We start from the raw sequence: 12,352 nt of genomic DNA, 5'->3' as shown, positions 1-12,352 counted from the left end.
GTTTGTATTGTGGTAAGACCACATAAGAATAAGAAAATAAGAACATAGATTTTAGTGGGTTTTAGTCCATGTATGTAAGGTTATGTATTTGCTAGTGTATTTTAAAAAATCACTTTTACAAAATACACACCTGCACCCAGCTATCAAGAATCAAACTATGGTTCAACAAAAAGAAAGAAAGAAAGAAAGAAAGAAAGAAAGAAAGAAAGAAAGAAAGAAAGAAAGAAAGAAAGAAAGAAAGAAAGAAAGAAAGAAAGAAAGTCCTTTGAGACGCCCCGCCTAAACTTCCTGTTTCAATAGGAAGCCGTCTCAACCCTCTATAAAAACACTCTCAGCCTCCTGTGAGTTGCCATGATTGATATTTCAAATTCCATTTGTTATCTGTTGTTTGTGTGTTGTAGTTGCCGAACGAAAAGAAGCACATACACCTTCTAAACTGACAAAACTTTTTTTTTTTCATTATCTGAAGAAAAGATGAATTGTGCTTGTGTGTGCAAAACCTACCACACTCTATAATATTCCGGTGCCTATTTATAGCACCACTGGTTTACAATCTTTTTTTTTTTTTTTTTCAAATCCATTTTACTGTCTGCTAAATAAAAATCTAATCAGAAGTCTAATCACTTAGAAAAGCAATATCACATCTCTCCTCAATAAACTGCATTATTTAAGGTACATTATCATTCATGTAATGGTGCGGGACGAGTTATGTTTCGAGTGGAAAAACAAGAAGAATAAGCATGGGCAATAACAATAGCAATGCTTGCCTTAGCAAACACTGCTAATTAACATATCCAAGCTGAGAACGAGCTCAGCTGTGGAAAAGTAGGCTGTATCTGATTATACAGCATTGTGCATACAAATTCATTGTGTGTGTGTGTGTGTGTGTGTGTGTACTACCATTACATTTAGAACAGAACAAATCCAGTCTCTGTTTCTCCAGCTTACACAATCATACAGGAGAAAAAAAGGTAACATTTTACAGTACGGGTGGACTAATATTAATTCATGCTAATTAACTAATAGTTATTATATGACTCATGAAGGACTAAGCCATTCATTAATGGTTGCTGCATCAGCCATATAAAGTCTATCTGATGAATAGGTTAAGTCATAAATGAAATGCTATTAATTCATCGTGTCAGGGTTAATTCCCTATAAACATCTAGTATTAACTTTGAGTGTAAATTAATATATATTTGGCGCAAGAGCATTAAAGGTACACTATGTAACTTTTTTTGGTTCAAATTCTCAAAATCTCAAACCTCCGGGGAATCCTCCATTTTAAAAAACGCAGAACAGAGGAGAGTCTGCTGGCAAAAAGAGAATGCGACATAGCTTGTAATAAAACAAGAATCAACATTGGCTTGGCTTTTCAGAGATGGCAAGAACTGGGGGATTTGAACTGTTGTAAAAGTGATGCAGAAACTGCATTTTTATCACTCAGCAGGTAAGATATTTTATCGAATAAATTATTAATATGTATATAATATGGTTAATATTTAATATGGTTAATATGACCATAGATCTTTAACAGAGTTCATTGTAAAGCACCATCTATTGTGAAGGGTCATATTCTGCACAGTCATGCAGAGCTGAAGCACAAAGTTAGTTAGTTCGTTTTTTGTAACCACTATAGAGGGCTAAATGTTGCATAGTGTACCATTAAGTGTTAAAAGACTGCAACTATAAAGGTAGCCTATTGCAACAGTTTAAACTGAAGTGGGCAATGTTCTATGCTTTCTGAAGGACGTCTTTAGGATTGGACATATTTTTGAGACTATGACCTACTATATATTCTGGGATCTCATACCACTTTAATTGATGTTTTGTCAGTGGCTGATTGCCGGAGTTTAGTAGGCGTCCGACGTTTCTTACAGATTGTCACATGCCTTCACTTCACCTTATGGACTGGTATCCGCATGCCAAAATCAGTAGGTCACATGAATCTCAGTATATATAAGGGCACAAGAGTTTCTCAGCCACTGGCTTATTAATGAGAATACTTTCCACTCCTCCACTAGATTTAGTCTACTCTCAGAGGAAATAACTCATGTGGCTAGGGATTTTTTTCAGTGATTTATATACTGGGGAGAGCCAATTAGCAGAAAACAAAGCATGGCATTATGGTCTACATGACAAAAGGAGGGCAAAGGTGTTCGGCGGCCAGCTTGACTGTTAGTGTAACTGATGGTTCCATCGATCAAGAGTGGATCTTTATGTTTGACTGATTCATACTGTCATGGTAGCTGCCACCAGTTCTGAGGCAGGAACTGGGTCATGAGAACTCTTTAATAGGCAAAGCTGCGGTGGGTCTCATTTAAATTTGCCTTGGGCAGGAACTAATTGAGCATGTTTTTTTTTTTTTTCTAGCGCATTTCCATTTAAATCTCACCCTTATAAAATGAGAAGATTTAGACAAATGCACAAACAATGATTAACTCGCAACCATACTAATGCAACTCATGCCCACAACAACCAAGACAAACACTGGCTTTTGTGTTTCTGCATTAATCAGTTAGATTGAGCGTCCACCATCATTAGACATCAGCGCCATGATGCTGATTATTCTGATTTCACTGTAATTACAAATGTCTGGGGAGGACTGATCACTCGTGGAACTATTTCACCCCCCACCCCATCATCGTCATGCTCCAAACCCGTATGATATTTTGCATGCAAAGATACATTTTAAAGAATGTACTGTTCATGCTTTTCCATTTTGTCTGATTCAGAATTGAATTATTCATACTTTTTTTTTTTTACTGTGTCAACCAATTTATCGAAAATAAATTGCAGATGTCAGAAATTGGACATTGCTTTAAAAGCGGACCTTCATTCATTCATTCAAGAAAGTTTTATTGGCTTGAATCAACATTAGAGTGGATAAATGTCCTTTTTAAATAAATTATTCCTTTAATCAGTATTAATGTGGATTCCTTTTTTTATTTGCCCTTTGGTGCATATTTAAGGGGCGCTGACATGGAGCAATTGTCTGTTCGGGAGCAATTAATGCTTAAGTGTTGTTCGCAGTTTTCCCCCACTTGCTTGTGTATGATTGCAGAAAGGTCAGCAGAGCCATTTTATGAGCTTGTTCTTCCATTACTCATTTGAATGCTGTGGTTTGACACTGCATGTCCCTAAGATCCCCCCTGGGAAGTCCATATACTACACAGAGACTCACAGATGGAGGCTTGTGGCGAGACGAGAGATTCTAAGAACATGTGTTGCTAGTAAAAGTGAATTGCTGGTACGTGTAAGTGACTTTTGATTATTTTCAGCGGATGCACTCATGCATCATCTGTCTTGAGCACTTTGATCAGATAGTTGTTAAAGGTATATGCGGATATGGAAATGGTTTTCCCTGCATGAGGAACAATACAAGGCTTGAAAATCTGTTTTTACGCACTCAATATGAAATTGGAAAAACGGTTGGATGCAGACCCATTACTGTGGTTAGCCTACTGTACGGGTCTCATTGACTTGTTTTCCAGGGCATTTGAATGATGGTATGTGTTGATTTTTCCTCATTATCACTTTATCAGTCTAATTTACACCTAAACAGCTGCAGTGCCCTGCCAGCACAACAGCTGGATACAAGCATGTAGGATCAGTTCACATCTAGAATGTTAAGCATTTGTTTGACAGAGGACTGAATCGTCACAGATATATGCTGTACAACTGATTATTCTGTGAACCATCATGATTTGTTTTCTATAACTAAAAACCAATGGAACATCTAATAATTTATTCAGAAATACTCAAAAATACAATTTATACATACACACTGGCTTACATAAGTAGTTTGGTATAAGCTTTTAGTTGTAGCACAATTGCTATACGTTTAAATAAAGTAGCAGTAAATACTTCTATAGCATTTATTAATCTCAGTTAATGTAAATGTCTTGATTTACTAATACATTTTTAAAATCCATTTTTTTTAATGTGAGTTAATGTACTGTGAACTACTAACATGAACATTTGTAAATTTGTTCCACTGCTTATTAAATGGGTGGTAAAGTATGATTTCACTTTTCTAACTTTAGTTAGTGTGAAATGTTGCTGTTTGAGCACAGACAACATCTGCAAAGTTTTATAGATTACCATGACAGAATATCCTAATTGAAGAAAGTTTACTCCACATCAGCAACATAAATTCATCAACTAACCTTTCAGAGACGTCCTGTTGCTTTGTACATGTTGTCACTTCTTCTTGAGTCTCTCCATCTTTGTCTTACCCGGTTTTAACATTAAAGACAGAACAGTTTCTGTCATTTTAGTGTGTCTGCGTGAGGTAATAGCAGCTGCTAACACACGAGCTCTTGAAACCCCGCCCTCTGTGCAGCTCATTTGCATTTAAAGGGCCAGGCACAAAACGGTGCGTTTTTGCAAATCCTCAAAAAGTGACAGCTTTAACATGCTTTATAAAAATATCTGTAGGGTATTTTGTGCTAAAACTTCACACACACACACACACTCTGGGGACATCAGAGATTTATTTTACATCTTGTGAAAATGGCATTTTACCACCCCTTTACCACTTTTTTAAAAAAACATTTTACCACTTTAATAATACAAATACTGTGTGCAGTTCGGTCTACCCAACATGAAATAAAAATAAGAAACATAAAACAGGGAATGATGTCACAGAAAAACAAAACAAACAAACAAAATATGATTTGACCTTTTCATGAAAAGGCAAGTTAGTTAGTTAGTTAGTTAGTTAAAATGTTGTGTGGTGTTACTCCCTAAAAACTTTTATTTATAACATTTATGAATTAATAAAAAATCAACTTTTACCTTGATTAGTATATTTACAATTGTTTTGAAGGTGCATACTTTTATTCAAGGAGTAAAAAAATTGTCAACTGAACATTTTCTTTAAAGTGGTATAAATGTTTTTCAAAACCAAACCAACATGAATGCAAGGAACGCATTTCAAATAAATATATGGCACGTTTCAAGGCCATCACATGTGTAACCACCACTTGTTGTCCACTTGCGTATATTATTTTTGTGGTTAGAAATCACTGGTTGTTTGTTTCCCCTCTAAATAGTAGGTTTTTAAAATGATTTCAGTGTAATAGTGCCCTCATGACCTCACATATACACACATCCATCATTCAACAGCCATGATGAATACCATCCACAAAAGCATGCCTTGAGAGATGCCCTTAGGTGATTGAGGGCAGTAGAAAGTGAACACAAGGACCATGAAAACAGCTCTTCTTCCCATATCTGTTTGCTTGTGAAAGCACTCAGCATATACAAAAACAAATAAAACACCTGCTTATTTGGAGTCGTTCTGTTGTTGCTCCGCAGGGTTTTGACCCTTAAGGTTACAGGTCAGTAAAAAGAAGTATGTAAAGGGAAAAAAAGCTATTAGACAGGTCTATAAATTTTAAACCCGCATCTCCACTCTATTCTTTAAGTGATCATATCTTTCTCTGTAATTTCTCTATGTTCAGTGTTATACTTAACGGTATTTTAATTATGACATTTTTAGAAATAGTAAATAAGAAAATGACCAAAGTAATATAATCTCCTAAAAGGTTAAAACAAAATTTACATTCAAATGGATAGCAGAAAGAAAGTAAACTTAAATAAATGAATAAATGTAATTTTATTGAATAATAATACTAATAAACTGTATTGAAATGTCTATTTCGCCTGCACAACTACAAGTTCAGCTGATTTATTGGGAGCATATTCAGAGGGAAGTGTCAGTCAGACACCATATGGCTATACTCCTTGACTTTAATTATGATAAACTGTTGGCTAAACAATGTGCTAAACCATGTGTGTTCCATTAGGACCAGGATGTAAACACTCTAGCGTGGAGGGAGAGACAGGCCGCATCAGTGATTATCCTCTCAGCCAGAGTCATCACAGACCATCAGGAGGCCAGCTCATTCGCTCTGTCCAAAGCCAACATTACATGGCCTGTTCAGAATTGCATATGCATTATTAAGATTAAGGCATTTCTAGATAATGTGAGGATTTCTTTCCTTTTTTGGTGGAGATGTTAAGTATTTCGTGATGATAAACTGTGTAAATATCCATATTAAATTGGACTTACTGAACTGGTATAATCTCTTCTACAATGGTCTCAATATCATGAGAAAATCATGATAGGTAAATCTTGACAAAAATAGAATGTTCTGTGCAACATTATGTATATACTATATGAGTGTTGTATATGTATTGAAATGATTCAATAATTATGAAGTTAAAGAACAATATTAAAGGTACACTAGCTTTTGGCCCTCTAGCGGTTAAAAAACTAAACCATGCATGCATTTTGTGGAAAAACATTGTTTTGGTTGTACTTCGACCCTGCGTGACTGTGCGGATGAATATGGTAATCCTGCTGCTCATAAAACATTCACTTCTGGGCTTAAGATATATAACCAAATAAGATTGAAAGGATCTGAATCTGGGCTGAAGATGTTACTGCACCCAATATTAGACACGGTACTTCCTTGAAAATAAATTCCAACACAGCACTAACAGCAACCCATAATAAAATGACCATTCACAATAAATAATGCTTTACAATGAACTCTGTTAAAGATCTACATATGGCGATTTACCTGTTCAATAAAATAACGTACTCACCTGTTAAGTAAAATCGGCATCTCCACGTCGCTTTTACAACATTTTAAATCCCTCAGTTCTCGCCATCTCTGAAAAGCCAAGCCAATGTTGATGACGAGACACGCATGGACAAGTGACGTATACTCAGTTTCCTGTGATAAACATCCAGACATGTCTAAAATATAAACACTTATAATATACTTTTCATCGTGAATCAGGGTACGACAAAAACACATTTTGGAAGAAGGTGTGTTGATGTATTGATTTATGCTTATTCATTGATTTAATGAATATTTCAATATCTATTCAAATCAATTATCAGTGCACATATTTCTTTTTTCTTTTTTTCATTCATGTGCCCTTGTAATCTTTAATCAAAATAACATCCCTTCCTTCTTCCCCCTTTACTCTGTTGGTGTGTTTCTCTGCGCGAGGTCGGGATAAGTCACTCACATGAGATCACAGCAATAGCAAACCACATCCAATGATCTAATCAATTTACACTGAACAAAATCGAGTTCCACCCTAAGTTTTTTCTTGTTCAAGAAACCGTTTCACTTTGATATATGCCACAATAGCAAAGAAAAGACTATCGGAACTTCAATTTCATGCTGATTTTAAGGGTTTAAGGGTTTTTTTTTTTACTTAAAAGAAACTTACTGTTCCTGATATTGTATTGTGACTGAGAGCAAAAGAGCAAGTACTGACATATTAAACGTTTTCTTCCACAGTAGTGTTTTATGTGTTTTCCTGAATAAAAGACAATCCTCTCTGCCTGTTGAACTTTTCCGAGCACAACTTTAGTAAGTTTCTGCACTGCGCCTTTTTTTTTCTCTCTCTGACAATTACGCTTTCACTCCAGACAGACAAAAGGTTAGTTGTGACTTCCTTCATGATGGTCACCACTTCAGCAATTAGCTGGTGTTTCAGCAGTGGGGCCAGGTTTGCCAGAGCCTGTGAAAATGCCATCTGTCATTGGGACACACTTCATGAAATGCTCTTCTCTGCCTCAGTGTGACTATTTCCTTCAGGGAGTCACAAAGATCGTTCAAGTCGAATGCCGCTCGGAGAAAACAATAAATTGTTTGCTGTGAAAAATAATTTGGCAGGGGCTGTGGGTGCCATGTGCTCTGAAGTGTGGCGGTGCTCTTTCTCTCGCAGCTACCCTGAATAGCACACTGAATTAGAGCAGCACCGTGTGAGTTTGGGTCACTTTGTGTTATGTACAGTATTTATAGCTCATCATTACGGTGGCCTAGAGAGCTCAATGCGCTGCAACTGAAGAAAACACGTGCGAATAGGAAAAATACATAAGAAAAAGCATCTTCATCAGTTTTACAACTCATGTGTGCGCCAAATACTCACAACACAACTAGATACAGAAACGAGCTGCAAAAAGTTCACAACACAACCAAACACGCTGCAAATAGAACAGACCACAACGGAACATTTCCAGGGGAGCCCAAAAGTGACGAACCCGGCTGGGACGTGCTTATTGCTCGTGAGCATCTTATGCCGGTTGCATTATAGACATTACTAAACTGTCTTAAATCTGTATATCACTCAAGCTGATGGTTCTATGGGGGGTTAATGCTAAAGCTCTGTGTATGTAATTAATTATGGAGCAAGAACCCCCATAAGGAACCATACTGCCAAAGATAAATTGTGTTTAATAAACTCAACTTGCCAAAGTGGTCTCGTCTGAAATATGCGTTATCTGTGTGTGAGTGTCTCAACTTTAAAACTTGCCGTCTCATCTTTGGACCCTGCTTTACCTAACATTTCTTATGAAACTTATTTTAACATGACAACATTTGTGTAACTGATGTTATTTCATGTTATTTTTCTCTATCTTTTTTAGTTTTTTAAGTTTTCAGCTCATTGTTAACTAAACTAATTAACAAAAACATGTCACCACTGTATGTTTTACACACAAAAAAAAAAAAACTTTGAGCTATAAGCACCATAGATATCATATAATAAAGGCTAGATGTCTCGTCCACGCTGCTGGCCAATGGAGGTCCGCACACGGCGGCCATCTTGCCACAGGGGGCTCGCTCACTCGTAACATTGTGTTTTAATGGTGCATCTACTTTTTAAATAATCATAATTTGCTCGATTTTCTACTGATTTTCAAACTGTTTGGTTTGTTATAAACCTCAGATTATGACACTGCATACATACAGTACTGTATGAAAATATCCTTGAACAGAACCAGATAGGTGCAATGAATACCGTTTGTAAATCCGTCAAGATTTCAGCGAGATAAGAGGATTTGTGTTCGTGCTGATCACTCACCTTACTTCAGATACCACAGAGCTCACCAGAAAGCTTCCCTGTGACAAGATGGCCGTGCGTGATGCCGTTCGAGACTCTGCCTTAAGACATAACCTTATATGATATCTATGATAAGCACGTCCCAGCCGGGTTCGCCACTTATTTGGGCTCCCCTGGAAACAGTTCCGTTGTGGTCTGTTCTGTTTGCAGAGCGTTTCTGTATTTGGTGGTGTTGGGAACTTTTGCAGCGCGTTTCTGTATTTGGTGGTGTCGTGAGTATTTGGAGCACACGTGTAAAACTGATGAAGATGTTTTCTTATTTTGCGGTTGTTTTTTTATTTGCATGTGTATTCTTCAGTTGCAGCGCGATGAGCTATCTCGGCCACCGAACATCATTTTATGACTATCATTTTATGACATTTTATGACTATTTCATACATTTATAATTGTCTGTTATTATGTTCTGCTTAATTTATCTGTCATGCCTGTCAGCCGGAGTGTCTAGGATAGCCACCAGAGGGCACTTCTTCCATCTTATATCATCATGGACTGCATTTCCCATAAACCATTGCCCGGACTCATTATTGTTTGATCACCTGTTTCCACCTGTGTGTCATTACCCTTGTTAACTCTGCCTATATAATCCCTGTTTATTCAGTCACTCGTTGCAAAGTCTTGTATGTTCTCACACTGTCTGTTTAGTGCTCTTTTGGTTTTCAGTTTCATGGTTTGGACCTTTTTCCTTTTTTTTCTGGATGGCCCTGTTTCCTGCATTACACTGCATGCTTGAGTTATTTGCCCTGGGCTGCGTTCGAAACCGCGTACTTCCCTACTATATAGTAGGGGAAAAGAGTAGGCGAGCGAAAAAGTATGTACGAATCATAAAAGAGTAGGCGAGAATTACCTGGGTGACGTACTAATTATCGCGAGATTCGGACTTAAGTGCGTTCGAATATGCCTACTTTCCTACTATATAGTAGATGAAAACAGTATACGTGAAGGAAGAAGTACGTTCGAAACATCAGTATTCATAAAAGAGTAGGCGAGGAGTTACCGGATGGCTTACTGCTTCCAGACAGATTTTCGAGTGCAGTCCGATGGATACTCTTCTATCCCAGGAGGCCACGCGAGAGGATACGTCATTATCAAACATCACGGAGATCAGCGACGCGCGGGGTTTCAAATGTGAGTAAACACGGTTCCTTGTGTTAAAATTGCATGTGTTAAACTACTATAGAGTAAACGTTTTAACTGTTGAAGATGTAAAGGAGTTAGACAGTACAGTATAGTTGTGATTTTGCTGTAAAAACACGTTTTATTATGTATAGCTCTAGCTGACAGGGGAGCTCCAGTAAGGACACGTAAGTTACGTCTCTAAAGGGGATTTACATAAACATCTTAAAGACGCTTATTTTAAACGTCTATTTACATCTGACAGGAAAATCTTTTATAAGTATTGCAGTGTTGCACAACATGAAATATACATCTGAGTGGTATATGTGCTATTATGTAGAACAAATCTATAAATTAACTAAACATAAGTTATCTATTTTATTTGTCCATTAGTACTGTTGATAAATTGAGGAACATCTATGTTGGATAAAAAGTTAAAACAACCTCAACATGTAAATGTAGTGGTCAGAGGTCCACAGAGGTCATGGGAGTCTTGTCTGGATGTTACAGGGACAGAAGAACAGATGTGTGTTTATCCGGTGGAGAGAGGCTCATGAAGCTGATGCTGCATCAAAGGCTTTGAGTGAGTATACTACAGAAATAAATAACAACAACTATTTAAATATTAAGTTGTAGTTTATTTTAATTATTGTAATTTCAAACAGAACTATTAAAGCACTTTTCTGATACTCTATTTCTGTGCATTTGCTGCTCAGCTGTTGTGGTGGAGGACCACAAGGAAAGATGATGGCGGCATTTGTGAAAAAAAGCGTTCTTGTCTTCTAAATAATACTGAAATCAAATGACATTGTGCTGTTAAAATGACTGCTTTTGTGATATGTTTGTGCATTTTTGTAGGATCTGAAATGTCAGCAGACTGGTGTGAGCACTGAGGATGAGGAGCACAGAGCTGAAGATCGTGCCATGGACGAGACCCTCCATCTCTCCACCGGCCCTTATTGCCTCAGATCGTGAAGCACAACACATCACGCAACAACCTCCGGCACGGCTCACCTCTGGTGGTCGGCTGGTTCATCAGAATAAAGCCGCAGAATGGGAACCGCTGTGTTGAGATGGCAGTAGATGTGGTTCAGCGCCTGTAGTCTACATACATGATTGTAGTTTGAATAAAGCTTTGTTTCATGTGTTGACTTGTATATGCATTTGTTTATTGTGTGGTGACTTTCATTCATTCATTTACTCATTTATTAATATTTATCATTGTTGTCAGTAAATCAAATATAATTATTTAATTAATTAATGCTTTAATTAATTGTTTGAATGAAAATGTAGTCATGAGGTGTATATATATATATATATATCATATTATGTTTGCATTCATAATATGAGATTGTATACACAGGAAAAAGGTTGAATATCTTAATATATATTTTCTTAAATAAGTAATTATAATACATTTAAAAAATGCATTTTTTGATATTTATAGGCCTGAGGGATGAAACGACAGAAAAAGAGGAAAACAGCAGTAAGCCACTTTTGCTTGTGGATGAAAATGTTTGGAAATATAATTGAACAACATATTAGATAGAAATAGAAATGAACAACATATTCAAAAGATGACAATTTGGGGATTTCATTATAAAAATAAATAATATCGTTAAGGATAAAACGGTGGGTCACATATAAGTAGGGTTAAATATAAGAACTTAAATCAACCCTAAATGTATTCACAAAATAAATGGACAGCAGTTTCTTTAAAAATACCATAAAATGAGCAAGTTTAATCAATATCAAGATATTTACAGATAGATGAATTAAACGTGTCGTTCAAATCTTTTAAGTTGTTGCACTTGTGATAACGCGGCGTAGGTCACATGATAACGTCAACATGGCAGATGTCCGGTTCGCATTCATACTTAACGAGATTTGGCTATAAAGTACCTACTCTTTTAGCGCTCGTTAAGTAAGTACTTATTGAAATTAAGTACCTACTCATTGAGTATGCGGTTTCGAACGCAGCCCTGGTGTCTGTTTTGGATAGTTTTGACTGTGTTTATAACTGTTGGATGGATTACGATTCTGGATTACCCTAATAAACTACTGCACTTGGATCCTCAACCTTTGTTTCTCTGAGCAGTATGTGACAATATTGCATTGTAAAATAGTTAATTTGATTTTGATTCAAAACATGATTATGAACTTTTTTTTGATTGTCATCCACACAAATTGCTGAACCATATATTTGTATAATGCTTTTTCATTATTATTATTTTTTAAATAAAAAAATGAATGAAGTAATTAATTTAATTACAAAAATAATTACAATTAACTATTTTGATAACAC

At 36.4% G+C, this 12,352-nt stretch overlaps 1 long non-coding RNA gene across 1 annotated transcript; it reads left to right on the top strand.

Annotated features, from left to right (window-relative positions):
• The first annotated feature begins 9,928 nt into the window (after nt 1-9,928).
• LOC307007091 lies at nt 9,929-11,169 on the top strand. The gene is made up of 3 exons (XR_013799577.1): nt 9,929-10,059; nt 10,558-10,630; nt 10,906-11,169. It is a non-coding gene; the product is annotated as an uncharacterized lncRNA (long non-coding RNA).
• Nucleotides 11,170-12,352: the final 1,183 nt, after the last annotated feature.

Source organism: Phoxinus phoxinus, assembly GCF_949152265.1.
Source record: "Phoxinus phoxinus genome assembly, chromosome: 11".
NCBI lineage: Eukaryota > Metazoa > Chordata > Actinopteri > Cypriniformes > Leuciscidae > Phoxinus > Phoxinus phoxinus.
The sequence above is the reverse complement of the archived record's forward strand: the minus strand, read 5'-3'. Positions and strand labels throughout refer to the sequence as shown.